Genomic DNA, 21413 nt, shown 5'->3' on the forward strand with positions numbered 1-21413 from the left:
AAAAAATCGACATGAACTTTTTTGTACAATTTTTTTTCTAAACATGAGGTTCTCGGATTTTTTTCTAAAGAAACAGGGTCTCGTATGTAATATTTTATATAGAATTTGTGAGATTTTTTTCTATAGCAAAAAATGCACCGAGATTTTCAACAGAAATCATTCATTGACTCTCAGGTTCATTGAAGGAATTTCTGAGATACTTGGTTCTGATATTAATCTTCAAAGAAGGTGACTTTTGTTCTGATTTTTTTCTGTAGAAAAAAACATCGACCTGAGGGTCTCGGAATTTTTTTCTATAGAAAAAAGCATCGAATTGAGGGTCTCGGATCGATCTGAGGGTCTCGAAATTTTTTTTATAGAAAAAACATCGACCTGAGGGTCTCGAAATTTTTTTCTATAGAAAAAAACATCGACCTGAGGGTCTCGAAATTTTTTTCTATAGAAAAAAACATCGACCTGAGGGTCTCGAAATTTTTTTTCTATAGAAAAAAACATCGACCTGAGGGTCTCGAAATTTTTTTCTATAGAAAAAAACATCGACCTGAGGGTCTCGAAATTTTTTTCTATAGAAAAAAACATCGACCTGAGGGTCTCGAAATTTTTTTCTATAGAAAAAAACATCGACCTGAGGGTCTCGAAATTTTTTTCTATAGAAAAAAACATCGACCTGAGGGTCTCGAAATTTTTTTCTATAGAAAAAAACATCGACCTGAGGGTCTCGAAATTTTTTTCTATAGAAAAAAACATCGACCTGAGGGTCTCGAAATTTTTTTCTATAGAAAAAAACATCGACCTGAGGGTCTCGAAATTTTTTTCTATAGAAAAAAACATCGACCTGAGGGTCTCGAAATTTTTTTCTATAGAAAAAAACATCGACCTGAGGGTCTCGAAATTTTTTCTATAGAAAAAACATCGACCTGAGGGTCTCGAAATTTTTTCTATAGAAAAAAACATCGACCTGAGGGTCTCGAAATTTTTTTCTATAGAAAAAAACATCGACCTGAGGGTCTCGGATTTTTTTCTATAGAAAAAGAGTACCTCAACCAAGGGTCTCGGATTTTTTTCTATAGAAAAAGAGTATCTCAACCAAGGGTCTCGGATTTTTTTCTATAAAAAAAATCATCGACCTGAGGGTCTCGGATTTTTTTCTATAAAAAAAATCATCGACCTGAGGGTCTCGGATTTTTTTCTATAGAAAAAATCATCGACCTGAGGGTCTCGGATTTTTTTCTATAGAAAAAATCATCGACCTGAGGGTCTCGGATTTTTTTCTATAGAAAAAATCATCGACCTGAGGGTCTCGGATTTTTTTCTATAGAAAAAATCATCGACCTGAGGTTCTCGGATTTTTTTCTATAGAAAAAATCATCGACCTGAGGGTCTCGGATTTTTTTCTATAGAAAAAACATGGACTTGAGGGTCTCGGATTTTTTATAGGAAAAACTTAGTCCTATAAAAAAGGTACAACCTGAAGGTCTCTTTTCTTCTATTGAAATTGCAGATCCCCTGGTCGGGTTTTTCTCCATGAAATGAAAAGAACAAACTGTGAATTTTTAGAGGTTTTACACCTTTTAAAACTGTTAAAGAGGTTACAAAAATATATTTTCTCCACAATTCTATTCGTAGAATATCCACTTTGTTAGATTATCTGCTACTAGGAATTAAATAAATTATCTTCCTTTTTTGCTTCGAAAAAGTAATTCTAAAGAAAACCACCAATTTAAATAAAACTGACGTTGGTTATTTGGGTGTCGCGGTTCTTGTGGCATTCTTTTTTGGCGAAATGGGTCTTGAAACAAATGGAAATTTTCTCTCGACAAATGTTTGCTCTGACACAACTCACCATGCAACAGTGTGCAACAGTTCACATTGTCTAGCGGTTTTCATTTTTTTTTTTTCATTATGATTTTTTTACACAAATTGTTCTCTAACTGTAAATGTAGGTTTTGTGTGTATGAGTGTGTGTGTAAAAATTCACAAAAGTTTAATTAATAAAACACTTGTACACATTTCAAAACGAGGATATACCACTACCACCATGCCCACAGTCATACATACGTAAATGGGTTGCACTTTGGTTGCCCTCCAACCACAGCCAACAATTAAACGAGCACTTATTAGTCGTCACTTCTCTGGTCAAATACCTAATAGAGATTTATGTTTGGAGGTGTCATTTTACCCTGGCAAATTTTAAATTCAGATTTTATGGAATTTGAAATTAAAAATATTAAAAATTTCTAAAATTTATTTTGAGATAATGAGAACTGTAGGGTAACATTTTCAACCATCACTTGTTTTTTGTTAGACCATTGAACCCAATGAATTTCCCAAAAATGGCTCATCTTGTTTTTTTTACCGTCAATATTTGTAAAATGTCAATAAATTTTTTTGTCATTTATTGACAATTTTGCAAAAATAATTGAATTTGTCTGGCCGCAGCAAATATTGCCGAACATTGTTCTGTCATCGACAACAAATATGTTAGAAAAAGGGTTTCTCTATTATTGAAATTCCTGTGTGTGCGTGTGTATGTTATTCGCGCGCAAATATAATGGCGAAATAGAAAATGACACAAAATTTCAGTGGCTATGCGGTTTTGTGGATACAAAACCATCAACCGATCCCCCGCCAAAACCCTAACCTTAATTAATGGCGCCCAACAATGAAACCAAACGAACTGTCGACGTCGAACAAACAAAAAGTCATTTAAATTGGTTATTAGCTTTTGAAACTGACTGACTGACTGACTGACTAAACCTCAGAGTGAAAGCTAATCTAAAATTTACGTCAAATGCATATGGTGGTTGTCTTTGTTCGGAATTCATGTGATTGTCGGGGGTTGTGGGTTAGTGCGCGGTAGTATTCTTTATTAAAATTTCATTTAATTATGAAATAATTACTCATCATCAAACAACAACAACGAAACCCCTTTCAATTTCAATTGAGGGGAATTTTCGGTAGCTTAGTTAGTTGTTATTAGCCTTTGGCATCAACACAAAATAAAATTATAGATGTTACTATTTATGAGACTCACCAAAATAACGGTAATTTTAAAATTTAAATTGTACAGACAAAAGATGGACCTAAGCGTCTTTTTGCTATAGAAGCAGGGAGGAATATTATTCTTATAAAAAATGCCAACCTGAAGGTCTGTGATTTTTTTTCTGTAGAAAAAAAAACACCGAACTGAGGGTCTGTGAAATTTTTTTTATAGAAAAAAGTCCGACCTGAGGGTCAGTGAAATTTTTTCTATAGAAAAAAGTCCGACTTAAGTGTCTGAACTAATCTGTGATTTTTTCTATAAAAAAAACATCACAGACCTGAGGGTTAGTGATGTTTTTTCCGATAGAGAAAAACTCTGACCTGAAGTTCTACGAATTTTTTTCTATAGCAAAAAACTCCGAGATGAGGATCTTATAATTTTTTTATAGAAATAAGTCAGAAATAAGTCGGTGATGTTTGTTGGGTTTTTTTTTCTGATAAAGAAAAAAGTCCGACCTAAGGGTCTGTGATTTTTTTTTTTTTTTTTGTTTTTTGATATAGAAAAAAGTCCGTCTGCCCATGTTAAATTGTAAACAAATTACAGGTCTCATTTATGATCCGAATTGGATGAAATTTGGCATAGGTCACTTATTTGGCCCAAGGACGAACCCTATTGAAATTGAAAAAAAAATCGGTTAAGATTTAGATATAACTCCCATATATATTTTCGTCCGATTTTATGTAAATGGTGTACCAATGTCCCTATATATGTTTCGATTTCCATGAAATTTGGCACAGCGCACTGAATTAGGTCTAGAATGATGTGTGTTAAGATTCCTGAAAATCGGTCCAGATTTAGATATAGCTCCCATTAATGTAAATGGTGTACCAATGTCTCTATATATCTTTCGATTTGCACGAAATTTGGCACAGCGTAATGAATTAGTGTCAAGTTTCCTGAAAATCGGTCCAGATTTTGATATAGCTTCTATATATATTTTCGTCCGATTTAATGTAAATGGTGTACCAATGTCCCTATATAGCTTTCGGTTTGCACGAAATTTAGCACAGGGTAATGAATTAGGTCTAGACTGATGTGTGACAAGTTTCCTGAAAATCGGTCCAGATTTAGATATAGCTCCCATATACATTTTCGTCCGTCCCTATATATCTTTAGATTTACACGAAGTTTGGTACAGCGTACTGAATATGTACTAGAATGATGTGCGTTAAGTAAGTTTCCTTGAAATCGGTCGAGCTTAAGATATAGCTCCCATATATATTTTCGTCCGATTTAATGTAAATGCTGTACCACTGTCCCTATATATGTTCCGATTTGCACGAAATTTGGCATAGCGTAATGAATTAGGTTTAGAAAGATGTGTGTCAAGTTTCCTGAAAATCGGTCCAGCTTTAGATATAGCTCCCATATATATATATATATATATATATTCGTCCGATTTAATGTAAATGGTGTACCAATGTCCCTATATATGTTTCGATTTCCACGAAATTTGGTACAGCGTACTGAATATGTACTAAAATGATGCACTGAATTAGGTCTAGAATGATATGTGTTAAGTTTCCAGAAAATCGGTCCAGATTTAGATATAGCTCCCATATATATGTTCGTCCGACTTTATGTAAATGGTGCATCAAAGTCCCTATATATCTTTCGCTTTGCACGAAATTAGGCAAAACGTACAGAATTGAGCCTGGAGTGATGTCTGCCAAGTTTCGTGAAAATCGGCTCAGATCTAGATATAGCTCTCATATGAATTTTTGGCCGATATACCAGCCCAGAATGATGTGTGTCAAGTTTCGCGATGATCGGTTGAGATTTACAGATAGCTCCCTTATATATTATCGATTGATTTTAAGTAATTAACGCACCAAGGAACCAATATATGGCTGATGGGAACAAAACGTACTGAAATTAGTATAACCTAATTTCGTTGAAATCGGTTCATATTTGGATATAGCTTCCATATATATATTTTCGTCCGATTTTAAGTAAATGGTGCATCAAACTCCTCATGTTTGTCAGATTGACATGAAATTGTGCACAACGTACAAAATTGAGCATAGACTAACGTAGTTGTGTTTTCTAGAAGTACAGACATAGCCCAACGGTTGTCCTCTTGATATTTGTTTGAAGTCGATTTACATACTTTGTTCCATTGTAACAAAAGAATGACATGTTTATGGATTGATCTAAGTCGATTCACATTTATATAAGTATCACATATTATAGTTCATCATATAGTTGGCCCCGCCCGACTTTACTACTTTCCTTACTGGTTTTGATATTGAAAAAAATTATGAAAGGCCTTAGTTCTTCAGAAAAGATATAAAACATGTATTTTTGTCCACCTGGTTTTATTATTTATTTACTTACTGATGGTTTTTTTCTGATTAAATATTTTTATTACTTTTGCTAAACACACCTGGCATTTCTGCCAAATTTATTTAGCATCGCCATAAAACATCATTTAAAACGATGTTTTACAACTTGTTTAAAATAATATTAGATATTTATCTTGTCATCTTGTTAAAATTCAATGTTTGTCACTTTTGATAAATGCCAGGAAAATGTTCAAATGACATTCCATAAATCTCCTCTTTTTGTAGTTAGTTAGGAGATGCTATTAACTCAAACGAAAAATAAAGCGATATATTTTCACATATGTGGGTATGTGTGTCTGCAATGTCAACAAATTCAACTAAAACAATACACATAGTATGTATATGCATGAATATGTATTTTTATAAACTCAATTTAAATTGGTGGAGACCATCATAAAAAAATATATCTCAATTTTGTTATATTTATTTCTAACAACAGCAGCGCCAACATCATCATCATCAGCGACAGCAATATTATTAATTTATTTATGGCTGTTTTTTATTGGTATCACAAATCATAGCTAGTCAAAAATAAAAACAAATTCAAAAAAAAAATCAATGCCCCGCAGCCTGGCCAATTAGTTTTCGGGGAATTTTTATTTTCCCAAAGCTAATTATAAAAATCAACATCGAAATTTGTAGAACAACAAAAAAATAATAATAAATAGAATGAAATAAAAATCATGGAAATTAGGACAATTTTCCCATTGCAAATTCCATAATAATATTCGTTTCGAAATCTACTTGTGAATTTTTTGTTTACAAAACATATATGTTCGCATATACATTTTTTAATTATTTATTTTTCTATAATTGCAGCAGCAGCAACGGTGTTGTGTCATATGTGCAAAAAAACGCCATGATATTGATATCAATTGAATTAACTTGTTTTTCTAGCATGTTTAATTGGCACAGTGGGGTGTTAAATATTTTCATGCATGCATGAAAAAATATTTTTAAAAATTATTCTAGACTCAATTTAGTACGTTACGCCAAAATTCGTGCAAATCAAAAGATTTGCAGGGACTATGGTGCACCATTTACCTAAAATCGGGCGAAACTATATATGGGAGCTATATCACAATCTGAACCGATTTTCACGAAACTTTGTAAACGTCATTTTAGACTTAATTCAGTAGGCTATATAAAATTTCGTGTAAATCGAATGATATATAGGGACTTTGGTGCACCGTTTACATTAAATCGGACGAAAATATATATGGGAGCATATCTAAATCAGAACAGATTTTCCCAATTTCAATAGGGTTTGTCCTTGGGCCAAATGTATGAGCTGTGCCAAATTTCATCCCATTCGAATCAAAAAAAGCGACTTGTACTTTGTTTACAATTTAACATCAACACCTCAAAATATTCTTTAAAAATCCACGCCTAATTGGCTTCCAAAGCACCTAAAAATATTCTTTAAAAATCCACGCCTAATTGGCTTCCAAAGCATCTAGAAATATTCTTTAAAAATCAACGACTAATTGGCCTCCCAAAAGACCTCAAAATATTTTTTAAAAATCCAGGCCTAATTGGCTTCCAAAGCACCTCAAAATATTCTTTAAAAATCCACGCCTAATTGACCTCCCAAAAGACTTCAAAATATTCTATAAAAATCCAGGCCTTATTGGCCTCCCAAAAGACCGGAAAATATTCTTTAAAACTCCACGCCTAATTGGCTTCAAGGGCACAAAGAAGTATTCTTTAAAAATCCACGCCTAATTGGCTTCCAAAGCACCTAAAAATATTCTTTAAAAATCCACGCCTATTTGGCTTCTAAAGCACCTAAAAATATTCTTTAAAAATTCACGCCTAATTGGCTTCCAAAGCACCTAAAAATATTCTTTAAAAATCCACGCCTAATTGGCTTCCAAAGCACCTAAAAATATTCTTTAAAAATCCACGCCTATTTGGCTTCTAAAGCACCTAAAAATATTCTTTAAAAATCCACGCCTAATTGGCTTCCAAAGCACCTAAAAATATTCTTTAAAAATCCACGCCTCCAAAGCACCTAAAAATATGCTTTAAAAATCCACGCCTAATTGGCTTCCAAAGCACCTAAAAATATTCTTTAAAAATCCACGCCTAATTGGCTTCCAAAGCACCTAAAAATATTCTTTAAAAATCCACGCCTAATTGGCTTCCAAAGCACCTAAAATATTCTTTAAAAATACACGCCTAATTGGCTTCAAAAGCACCTAAAAATATTCATTAAAATCCACGCCTAATTGGCTTCCAAAGCACCTAAAAATATTCTTTAAAAATCCACGCCTAATTTGCTTCCAAAGCACCTAAAAATATTCTTTATAATAAAAAATCATAAAAATCGCATGAAAATATATATGGGAGCTATATTGTCTGAACCGATTTTTCCCAATTTCAGTAGGGTTTCCTTGGGCAAAATGAAAGATGTGCCAAATTTCAACCAATTCGAATCAAAAAATGCGCTGTACTTTGTTTACAATTTAACATCAACACCTCAAAATATTCTTTAAAAATCCACGCCTAATTGGCTTCCAAAGCACCTAGAAATATTCTTTAAAAATCCACGCCTAATTGGCTTCCAAAGCACCTAGAAATATTCTTTAAAAATCCACGCCTCCAAATCACCTAACAATATTCTTTAAAAATGGCCTCCAAAGCACCTAAAAATATTCTTTAAAAATCCACGCCTAATTGGCCTCCAAAGCACCTAGAAATATTCTTTAAAAATCCACGCCTAATTGGCTTCCAAAGCACCTAAAAATATTCTTTAAAAATCCACGCCTAATTGGCTTCCAAAGCACCTAGAAATATTCTTTAAAAATCCACGCCTAATTGGCTTCCAAAGCACCTAAAAATATTCTTTAAAAATCCACGCCTAATTGGCTTCCAAAGCACCTAAAAATATTCTTTAAAAATCCACGCCTAATTGGCTTCCAAAGCACCTAAAAATATTCTTTAAAAATCCACGCCTAATTGGCTTCCAAAGCACCTAAAAATATTCTTTAAAAATCCACGCCTAATTGGCTTCCAAAGCACCTAAAAATATTCTTTAAAAATCCACGCCTAATTGGCTTCCAAAGCACCTAAAAATATTCTTTAAAAATCCACGCCTAATTGGCTTCCAAAGCACCTAAAAATTTTCTTTAAAAATCCACGCCTAATTGGCTTCCAAAGCACCTAAAAATATTCTTTAAAAATCCACGCCTAATTGGCTTCCAAAGCACCTAAAAATATTCTTTAAAAATCCACGCCTAATTGGCTTCCAAAGCACCTAAAAATATTCTTTAAAAATCCACGCCTAATTGGCTTCCAAAGCACCTAAAAATATTCTTTAAAAATCCACGCCTAATTGGCTTCAATGGCACCTAGAAATATTCTTAAAAATCCACACCTAATTGGCTTCCAAAGCACTTAGAAATATTCTTTAAAAATCCAGGCCTAATTGGCCTTCCAAAAGACCTGAAAATATTCTTTAAATATCCAGGCCTAATTGGCCTCCCAAAAGACCTAAAAATATTAATTAAAAAATCCACGCCTTATTGGCTTCCAAAGCACCTAAAAATATTCTTTAAAAATCTACGCCTAATTGGCCATGACCCATGTCAATCTAGACTTAATTCAGTAGGTTATACCAAATTTCGTGTAAATCGAAAGATATATAGGGACTTTGGTGCACCGTTTACATTAAATCGCACGAAAATATACATGGGAGCTATATCTAAATCTGAACCGATTTTTCCCAATTTCAATAGGGTTTGTCCTTGGGCCAAATGAATGAGCTGTGCCAAATTTCATCCCATTCGAATCAAAAAATGCGACCTGTACTTTGTTTACAATTTAACATCAACACCTCAAAATATTCTTTAAAAATCCACGCCTAATTGGCTTCCAAAGCACCTAAAAATATTCTTTAAAAATCCACGCCTAATTGGCTTCCAAAGCACCTAAAAATATTCTTTAAAAATCCACGCCTAATTGGCTTCCAAAGCACCTAAAAATATTCTTTAAAAATCCACGCCTAATTGGCTTCCAAAGCATCTAGAAATATTCTTTAAAAATCAACGACTAATTGGCCTCCCAAAAGACCTCAAAATATTTTTTAAAAATCCAGGCCTAATTGGCTTCCAAAGCACCTCAAAATATTCTTTAAAAATCCACGCCTAATTGACCTCCCAAAAGACTTCAAAATATTCTATAAAAATCCAGGCCTTATTGGCCTCCCAAAAGACCGGAAAATATTCTTTAAAACTCCACGCCTAATTGGCTTCAAGGGCACAAAGAAGTATTCTTTAAAAATCCACGCCTAATTGGCTTCAAGGGCACCTAAAAATATTCTTTAAAAATCCACGACTAATTGGCCTCCCAAAGCACCTAAAAATATTCTTTAAAAATCCACGCCTACTTGGCTTCCAAAGCACCTAAAAATATTCTTTAAAAATCCACGCCTAATTGGCTTCCAAAGCACCTAAAAATATTCTTTAAAAATCCACGCCTATTTGGCTTCCAAAGCACCTAGAAATATTCTTTAAAAATCCACGCCTAATTGGCTTCAAGGGCACCTAAAAATATTCTTTAAAAATCCACGCTTCCTTGAGGTCCCTAAAAAATATTCTTTAAAAAATCCACGCCTTTGTGAGATCCCTAAAAATATTCTTTAAAAATCCACGCCCATAAATGGCTTTTGGTGCACCTAAAAATATTCTTTAAAAATCCACGCCTACTTGGCTTCCAAAGCACCTAAAAATATTCATTAAAATCCACGCCTAATTGGTTACCAAGACCCCTGAAATTTTTCTTTAAAAATCCACGCCTAATTTGCTTCCAAAGCACCTAAAAATATTCTTTATAATAAAAAATCATAAAAATCGCATGAAAATATATATGGGAGCTATATCTAAGTCTGAACCGATTTTTCCCAATTTCAGTAGGGTTTGTCCTTGGGCAAAATGAATGAGATGTGCCAAATTTCAACCAATTCGAATCAAAAAATGCGACCTGTACTTTGTTTACAATTTAACATCAACACCTCAAAATATTCTTTAAAAATCCACGCCTAATTGGCTTCCAAAGCACCTAGAAATATTCTTTAAAAATCCACGCCTCCAAATCACCTAACAATATTCTTTAAAAATCCACGCCTCCAAAGCACCTAAAAATATTCTTTAAAAATCCACGCCTAATTGGCCTCCAAAGCACCTAGAAATATTCTTTAAAAATCCACGCCTTATTGGCTTCCAAAGCACCTAGAAATATTCTTTAAAAATCCACGCCTAATTGGCTTCAAGGGCACCTAAAAATATTCTTTAAAAATCCACGCCTAATTGGCTTCAAGTTCACCTAGAAATATTCTTTAAAAATCCACGCCTAATTGGCTTCCAAAGCACCTAAAAATATTCTTTAAAAATCCACGCCTTATTGGCCTCCAAAGCACCTAGAAATATTCTTTAAAAATCCACGCCTAATTGGCTTCCAAAGCACCTAAAAATATTCTTTAAAAATCCACGCCTAATTGGCCTCCGAAGCACCTAGAAATATTCTTTAAAAATCCACGCCTAATTGGCTTCCAAAGCACCTAAAAATATTCTTTAAAAATCCCCGCCTAATTGGCTTCCAAAGCACCTAAAAATATTCTTTAAAAATCCACGCCTAATTGGCTTCCAAAGCACCTAAAAATTTTCTTTAAAAATCCACGCCTAATTGGCTTCCAAAGCACCTAAAAATATTCTTTAAAAATCCACGCCTAATTGGCTTCCAAAGCACCTAAAAATATTCTTTAAAAATCCACGCCTAATTGGCTTCCAAAGCACCTAAAAATATTCTTTAAAAATCTACCCCTAATTGACCTCCCAAAAGACCTCAAAGCATTCTTTCAAAATCCACGCCTAATTGGCTTCAAGGGCACCTAGAAATATTCTTTCAAAATCCACGCCTAATTGGCTTCAAGGGCACCTAGAAATATTCTTTAAAAACCCACGCCTAATTGGCTTCAAGGACACAAAGAAATATTCTTTAAAAATCCACGCCTATTTAGCTTTCAAGTCACCTGAAAATATTCGTTAAAAATCCACGCCTATTTAGCTTCCAAGCCACCCGAAAATATTATTTAAAAATCCACGCCTAATTGGCCATGACCCATGGGTCCTTTTGAGAATATGCACAGAAAGTGATTCTATGCATATTCTCAAAAGGAACTATGGGTCTATCTCGATTCCTTTTGCCTGTTACAAACATATGCACAAAGACATAATACCCTGTACCACAGTGTGGTGAAGGGTATAAAAATACACGCCAGAGTTGTCCTCGAAATTTTTTTTTTATAAAGTCACACCTCTGAGTATTCCTTGATACACTTTAAAAAATATTTGTTAAAAAATACACGCCTCTTGCTTGACCTTTAAAAAGTATTTTCTAAAAATTCACACCTGTTATAAATTCACACCTCTGAGTAGTCCTTGCTACACTTTAAAAAAATATTTGTTAAAAAATACACGCCTCTTGCTAGACCTTTAAAAAGTATTTTTAAAAAATCCACACCATTTAAATCATAAATCAATTTGGAATATGACATAGTTTGAAAATTTCCCCACTGTTAGATGCCAGCAGGACAAACAAATGATATCAGGCAAATAAATTTATGGCCCATAAGTGTCATAAATTGAAGAGTGTTTTTGGTGAGTTTGTGTGTGTGAAAGAGTTGGTCAGTAGTTGCTGTTTGTCGGTCGTCGGGATGGTGTTATGACTAGCTCTTTGGTGTTTTGTTATTGTTTATCAATGCAAATAATTTTGCAAAATATATATATATGGCATCGATAAAAGGCTTCTGAGTAAATGTTTTTGTTGTTGTTGCTGCAACACTATATTTAATTTATTAATATTAGCAAGAATGTTGTGTGTGTGTCTGAGATTGTATTGTATTTGAAATTGCATATATGTGTGTATTTCTAACCGGCTTCTCATTTCCAACAGCAGGGACAATGTCCTCCGTGTGCTGTATATATTGTTGTCTGTATTTGTATAGCCAATATATTGTTGTTGTCGTTGTTGCTTTTGTTGTTTTAGTTTCTGTTGCTTTGTTGTATTTTGTTACCATAAATATGTGATTTATGTGGCAACATTTATGGAAGGCAAAAATTGAAAATAAACAATAAAACTGACCACCAGACTAATGCACAGAGAACATTATCTGCTTGAATATGTTTGTATGTGTGTGTCGGTATGTCTGCTGAAGAGAATTGGCATAATTGTGGCACATATCTGCGGTTTCATTCCATTCGTAGTTAATAATGATAATTTTTCTCATGTGGTTTGAAATGATTTTTTTCTCTTTCTCTCTCTATTTTGTGGTCTAATCTCTGTGATTTAGGGCATTTTGTGCAATCTCTATATATAAAATAAATAAAATGTTTCACATTTGCCACGATATTTCAATAATGATTAGTGGAGTTCATAAACACAACAATATTTTTATGGGTGATAATCTCATTAAAAATGGCAATATTTTGTGAAATATTAATTATGGCGGACGGAATGCAAAAATATTTTGGGAATTTTTGCAAATTGAATTTATTAGTGGTAATGGACAAAAAAATATGTTAAAATGTGTGGGAAAAAACTAATACCTTGACACTACATTCTCTTCTAATGGAGAGGAGATACCCGAAACTGAGGTTTATTTCAAAATAACGGCAAAGTTGGAATAAAAATAACTGCAATAAACCTTTAAAACATTCATTAATTTATTTCCCTGATGAACTGTAAAAAAATAAGAACCGATGGTTTTTAAGGTTTTTAGAGAAATCAAAACCTGAGGGTCTGTGAGTTTATTTCTTAAAAAAATAATAATTTTTCCTATAGAAAAAAATGAGGTCTTAGGACCTATGATTTTTACGGGGCAAATGGTATCTGGGGGTTTAAATTGTTATCTTTATTTATTTTAACAGCTGTTCATATGAGTAATCTCTTAATGAAATTGCACATCGAAGTTTTAGCAACAGATTGCCAAATAAAATAAAAAAACAACAACAATAACAACTGTTTACATTTGCTTTTGTAAATTGTTTTCAGCCAACCAACCAGCCGCGCCAAGTAAATAAATAAATGAATTTACTATGCCACGAATTAATGTTAACGTGCAAATTAAATAAACAATTTGCAGTAATAAAAATGAAATGCTATGAAAACATAACCGAATTTAAATAAGCTGTTAACTAATTGTTTAATAATCCACAGCCCAGCCATAAATAACCAAAATAAGTGGTAGTGGTGGGTAGTTGCGACCGATATGTTTCCCTACATAATTATATATAAAACCAGTAAGGAAAGTAGTAAAGTCGGACGGGCCCGAATATATGATACACTTCACCATTATGGGTATATTAAATAGATGCATCCTAACAGACGTCGCAGAGGTTTTCAAAGACCATTACTATGAAATTGGTGAAATAAAGTATCTGATCTTTATCTAAAGGTGAACCATTCAATCCATAAACATGCCATTCGTTTGTTACAATAGGACAAAATTATGTAAATCGAATTTGAAAAAATATTAATCGGACATTGGGCTATGTCTGTACTTCTACAAAACGCAACTACGTTATTCTATGCTCAATTTTGTATGTTGTGCAAAATTTCATGCCAATTTGACAATCTGACTTCAAATCGGACGAAAACATATATGGAAGCTATATCGAAATATGAACCGATTTCAAAGAAACTTATCACAGATTAGGTTATACTATTTTCAGTACGTTTTGATCCTTTAAGCCATATATTGGCCTTCGGTGCGTCATTTAGTTAAAATCGATCGATAATATATAAGGGAGCTATACCTAAGTCTCAATCGATTTTCACGAAACCTCATTCTAGACTAAATTCAGTACTCTATGCAGTAGACGAACTTTGGTTACTATTTACATTAATTCGGACGAAAAAATATATGGGGGGTATATCTAAATCTGAACCAATTTTTTACAAAACTTGGCACACATCACTTCAGGCTCAATTCACTACGTTATGCCAACTTTCATGCATGTCGAAAGATATATAGGGACTTTGGTTCACCATTTACATTAAATCGGACGAAAATATAGATGGGAGCTATATCTAAATCTGAACCGATTTTCACGAATCTTGTCACACATCACTCTAGGCTCAAATCAGTACCTTATGCCAAATTTCGTGCAAATTGAAAGTTATATACGGATATTGGTGCACCATTTACATTAAATCGGACGAAAATATATATGGGAGCTATATCTAAATCTGAACCGATTTTCACGAAACTTGACACACATCACTCCAGGCTAAATTCAGTACCTTATGCCAAATTTCGTGCAAATCGAAATATATATACGGATTTTTGTGCAACATTTACATTAAATCGGATGAAAATATATATTTGAGCTATATCTAAATCTGAACCGATTTTCACGAAACTTGACACACATCACTCCAGGCTAAATTCAGTACTTTATGCCAAATTTCGTGCAAATCGAAAGATATATGCGGACTTTGGTGCACCATTTACATTAAATCGGACGAAAATATATATGGGAGGTATATCTAAATCTCAACCGTTTTTCACGAAACTTGGCACACATCACTCCAGACTCAATTCAATACGTTATGTCAAATTTCGAGCAAATCGAAAGATATATAGGGTTTTTGGTACACCTTAAATCAGACGAAAATATATATGGAACTATAACTGAATCTGGATCGATTTTTGCGAAACTTAGCAGATATCACTCTATGCTCAATTCAGCTCGTTATGCAAAATTTCGTGCAAATCGAAAGATATATTAGGACTTTGGTGCACCATTCACATGAAATCGGACGAAAATATAGATTGGAGCTATATCTAAATCTGAACCGATTTTCACGAAACTTGGCACACATCACTCAAGACTTAATTAAATACGCTGTGCCAAATGTCGTGCAAATCTAAAGCTATATGGGGCCTTGGTGCACCATTCACATTAAATCGAACGAAAATATATTTGGGAACTATATCTAAATCTGAACCGATTTTCACGAAACGTGGCACACATCAATTTCGTCCAATTTCATGCAAATCGAAAGATATATAGGGACTTTGGTGCACCATTTACATTAAATCGGACGAAAATATATATGGGAGCTATATCTAAATCTGAGCCGATATTCACGAAACTTGGCACACATCACTCCAGGCTCAATTCGGTACGTTATGCTAAATTTCGAGCAAATCAAAAGATATATAGGGGCTTGGTGCACCATTCACATGAAATCGGACGATAATATATATGGGAGATATATCGAAATCTGAACCGATTTTGCCATATTTCAATAGGGTTTGTGCTTGGGCCACATAAATGACATGTGCCAAATTTTATCCAATTCGGATAAATGCGACCTGTACTTTGTTTACAATTTAACACCAACAGACGGACGGACATGCATAGATCCACTCAGAAAGTGATTCTATGCTTACTCATAAATGTAACTATGGGTCTATCTCGTTTCCTTTTGCCTGTTACAAACATATGCACAAAGACATAATACCCTGTACCACAGTGTGGTGAAAGGGTATTATTGACATACCCTCCATACTATAGTAGACGGTATACAATAGATTTATATAGTAGAGGGTATACAAATAGATCTTAAAATATTTATTTTATAAATGTGCCTTCAATGCCCAAAAATGGAATCCGCACAAATTCTGAATTTACTAAACATTATTAAAATATCTCGTTATCGAATTTTGGATACCAATATTTCAATAATATTGAACAAAATAAAAAAAGATCCAGGCAGCCACCATCCTCACTGAGAGGGTTCGGTTGAAGACTCAAATTAAATAATTTTAAATAATTTATTATTATTTTTTTGTTTTGTTTTTATTTTCTACCTTTCTTTAAGGTTGTTAATTTGATTCGCTTTTGCCAGGAAATTACGGTTGTTTGTTTGTTTATTTGCTATTACGTCGGTTCGGTTTGGTTTAACGTAATCTTAATAATGATTCAATTTTGTTTGCGTTTATTTTTTCTGGTTATTTCTTTTTTTATTTATTCTTAAATAAATATTTATTTGTGCTCTTTTTATGGTGGGGTATTTTATTTTTTATACTTTTTTTATTTTCGTGTGCCTCTTTATTTTATTAATATCACAATAATTTTTGTTGTTATCATATTATTTGTTTGAATTAATTTTTGTTGTTGTGTGTGTGTTTGTGGCGGTGAAGAAAAACTCTCCCACTGTGATGCGGCGCATTGAATTAAGTGAAAAAGCAGCGGGTGATATTTTTTCTTTTCTTTTCGTTTTTATTTCATTTATTTTCTTTATTTTTGTTTTTGTGGGGGAAATATTTTTTTTATTCACAACACTTAACACTTTGATTGTGGTTTGATGGGCCTCCCCTAAATGGAAAGGGGGAGTGTGGTTTATTTCTTATTAGATTTTTTTTTGGTTTTGACTTTTTTATTAGGTTCGTATTGGGGGGAGGGTTTTTGGAGGTCTATGACTTGTTTATTTTTTAATTTGTGTCTTTGTGTTATTTATCAATTTTTTTCTTCTTCTGTTTTCACATCACCACTATAATTTGTGTTTGAATTTAAGAACGAGCCTCCCCATCACGTCTGTTTGTTTGGCTATCTCTTGCCGCACTAAAATAACACTACCGGCTACCGGCAATATTATTCTGACGTGTGTGTTCCCCACTGCTATCAAAACGCGTGTGTTTGCTTTTTTTAATTATGGGCCTTAAATGTGGTGGCTCTGACGCCTGTTTCCTCTGCAGCCTTCATTCAGTTGACACAATTGTTGTTGGTTCTGACGGGTGATGTTGTTCAGACTGTTGTTGTTGCTGCTGTTGTAATAATTGTTCTTGAGGCTGTTGCTGCTGCATTTGTTTGCATTCACGTTGCACCACCGGCAATGATGTTTTTGATGCTGTTGCCGTAGATGTTGTTGCTGCTGCTGTTACCGCCGCAGCAGCTGCTGCTGATGTTGTTGTTTTACAATTCAATAGAAACACAACGACAGAGATGTCAAAAAATTGTGCCGCCGTCGCCGAAATGGCTGTTGTCAAACGTTCGACATTTATCCAGTTGGGCACATTCATATATAAACACATACTGAGTCGATTTAATTTAATGATGTGAATCAGTGGGTGGGCATTTGGGTGCACAAGGGGTTATTTATAAAAAAAAGTCTCGTCTTTCTTTTTTAATAAAAAAAATATTGAATATAATTAATTTATTTTAAAAATCAGAAGAATTTGTTCGTTGCTATTTTTTCCACATTTTTGTTCTTGATCATTCGAGTGATGCACAATATATTTTATTTTTTATTTTTATTTATTTATAGTTATAGTATTCAAATTTCTTGTGGCATGAATAATTAAAGTAATTTTATAAAGGTTATGGCTTTTGTAATTATTATTATAATTATTTATTATTTTATACCGTTTATTATTTATTTGACTATAAGGCCTGAAAATTTCTAAAATTATTTTTTATAAGAAAACCAGTAAGGGATGTAGTAAAGTCGGGCGGGGCCGACTATATGATATTCTTCACCACTTTGGGTATATTCAATAGATGGAATCCTACCAGACGTCGAATTTTTGAAGGACTATTAACGTGAAATTAAACATGTCATTCTGTAACCTGTACTAAATTTTTGTCAGATATAGAGTAGCTTCTTACAATTATGTAAATAAATTTAAAGCAAAATATCGAAATCTAAACCGATTTCATCGAAGCATATCACATCTCCTTATCACGTTTCCTTTTGCCTAATACAAACTTATGCACAAATAGCCCGTAGCACAGTGTGGTAAAGGGTATAAAAATGCCTTCGAAACAGTACAATTTTCTAAAAAAAAAAATATTTCTCCTTCCTACAAAAAAGTCAAGATATTGCGAACTTTTTGTCTATGTAAAAATAATACCCATCTTCTTCTTCTAGAAAAATTAACCGATTTTTTCTATAAAAATTAAGGCCCTCCGGTCTACGTAAAAGTTATATCTTGCCTTCATGGCTGCATTTTTAGGAAAATTGTCAAAGGTCCTCCTAAGAGTTTCCTAAGTATTTTAGCTTTAATTTGGTATTTTGAGTTCTCAACACTTCTTCGAAAAAATAGCCAACTTGGGAATGTTCCAATATAACGGTTTCTAAGGAACCATTTTATTTTGGAGAATTGGCAGATGTATTCACCCAAATTGTCTATAAGATTATATTTCGCATTCTCATGGCCTAACAAATTTCCCTAGCAATGTTTAACCAAGTTTCGACATTTTGGGCAGGGTTTTAAACCAATTGTTATCAATATTAACCCATTTTTAAAGATACATTTTATAAACCTCCAGACCCTTCCCAACTTTTTAACAAAATTATAACACGCCATCGAATTGGCACTAATTTCTTATATTTAGTGCACATTGGCTGGCAAATAGTTCCCCAAGCCTCCTCCAGCCCCTTTATAAGTATGTGAAGGTTCTAGGGCATTTTTCGTACAAAGTGGCACTAATTTGAAATTTCGGGTGCTGGGGTTAAAAATATCTCTGTAGAAAATGTTCAATGTAGATATTAGAGGCAAAACTCCGGTTTCATTTCCGATTTTTTAAATGTTTTAGGCGCATTTACCAACCGATGTGGCTCTAATTTTGCGATCCGGATTTTTGTAGGGTAAACAATTTATTTGTGTATAAAGATCCCGCGCGTCGTGGAGTAGGACTTCATAAATATTTTAAATATATGTTTATTTTTAATTTATGTTTATTTTTATTTTTAATAATTTTGTGTAAAATATAACATTCAGTTTTCGTGCTGAGGACCAAGTTGTTATTATTTATTATTTTTTTTTCATTTATGGATAATAAAGTAATTAAAAATATTATGGCTATCGAACTTCCTCTATTCGACATTTCTGCCTCTATTATTTTTTATTTATAATTAATTTTGAATATAGATTAAATTATATTTTGATATAAAAAATAATCACGAATAATGATTTTTTTTTTCTCAACATTCAAGAAGCACAACTAAATCTGTTGTAGAATAAATTATAAATTTATTTTCTATTTAGACAAAAAATAAAACACATTTTTCAAAAATTCTCCAGATGGCAATATTTATTTTTATTTTGTTTTTACACGCTTATATATTTGTTATTAAGTTATTATTTTGTTGACATATTTCAAAAAATCACAAGAAATTGTTTCATTAAATTGCTTTTTTTCTATTTATCTGAAGATAATTTTTTTTTCATTTTTCTCTAATTTGTACTTATTTTTTTATTAATTAATATCGAAGCATTCATCGGCGAATTGTTATTATTTATTTAATTTACGCATAATTAATAAGTTGAGGAAAATGATAGCTTTTAAATTTTCTTCTGGTGACAACTCATTATTTTTTTATTTCGCGTTTTTTATTGCTAATTAATAATAATTATTTTGAAAAATGATGACTTTGAAGTTCTCATTTGTAGGTGACATTATAAAATTAATTTCAGGGTTATTAATTTTTTCTTTAATAATATCCAAAAATTATGGTTTTCACATTTCCATTTGTCGACAATATATATTTCTTTAATATTTACTTGATTTTATTATTATGGTGTTATTATTTTCAGATTAGTTTGATATTAGTAAATATGCCGGCTTTGTTAGTAATGCACTTCAAAACTTCATACTTTTGTTCTAACAATTTTACGTTAAATTTGTTTACGTTTTTTATTCGCTTGCTGTCAAAACGCCTTAATCATAACAAATGACTATTTCACGATTTTACTCCAGACATCACGCAAAGTATTAGAGACCGAACGCGGCGTAGAAACAACTGACTGTCCATTTTCCACATACTGGAGTATTTATAGCAAAGACACACTATTTATATTTGTTCATTCTCTTTCTCTTTTAGCAAATATTTTCCCCCAAAAAATCTCTTTCACTTGCTCTTCAATGTGTTATTTTTTATTATTGTTGGAGAATCTCTTTATCTATTTAGATGCTTTCCAAACGCTTTGTTACTTTCTCATACAAAACTAGAGTAACATGTGTTCTCTTAGTTATTCCCCTTATTTCATCTCTTCAAAACCCGTTTCCTCTTCCTAGTATGTCCTTTGATAATGATATTCCTTTTTGGTCCTTTTGTTAAATCCATTTTGTCTTTTTGGCCTTTGTCATAACATACTAAGCAAACAAACATACAAACACAAAGAAACGATTAAATCTTTTGTTTTAACAAAATTTTCATTTCCATTTTCGCAAAAAAGGCCGGATATTCTCAAAGGAAATTTAATTTCCTTTACAGCGTATTGTCATTGCATTTTCATTTAACTCCGTTGCCATAGAAATTTGTAAAGTGAATTTAGCACGGAGCCTGACAAATTTTGAATTAGAGCGTATTGTTAACTTGTTGCAAAAGGATAAGGATATCCTTGTAATATGCATGTTAGACAAACGTAGTCCGAGGAATGACAAACAAAGGTCTATTAAAATCCTGGATTTATTTAATAGTTTTTAAAGAATATTTTTTCTAGACCTAAAATAGGCGCGGATTTTTCAGAGAATATTTGTTAAGGACCAAGATCCACGCCCGTACCAAGATGTGGAATTTTTAACGAATATTTTTTCAAGGGTAGCTAAGGCGTGGATATTGTATAGTATATTTTTTAAATCGATATTTCTTCACAGCCCAGTAGAGGCGTGGATTTTTTAAAGAATATTTTTTCAAAGCATAGAAGAGGGGTGAATTTTTTAAAGGATATTTTTGCAAGCTTTTCATAAGGCATGGATTTTTTAAAGAATATTAATTCAAGGCCTAACCAAACCGTAGATTAATATCGTTAATAATATCGTTTAAGGGCTAAACAATGCGTGGATTTTTTAAAGAATGTTGTTGTTGTAGCAGCTCTATTGCTTTTACATAATGGGCTGAGGTGACAGACGTTGGTTTAAAGAATGTTGTTTTCATGGCGTGGATTTTTAAAGAATATTGTTTTCATGAATTTTTTTTAATTAATTTTTAAGGCCTAGATCAGGAGAAGA

The sequence above is a fragment of the Musca vetustissima genome, unplaced genomic scaffold (assembly GCF_032173495.1).
Source record: "Musca vetustissima isolate MV318-11 ecotype Yass unplaced genomic scaffold, APGP_CSIRO_Mvet_v1 utg10360, whole genome shotgun sequence".
In the NCBI taxonomy this organism is placed as follows: domain Eukaryota; kingdom Metazoa; phylum Arthropoda; class Insecta; order Diptera; family Muscidae; genus Musca; species Musca vetustissima.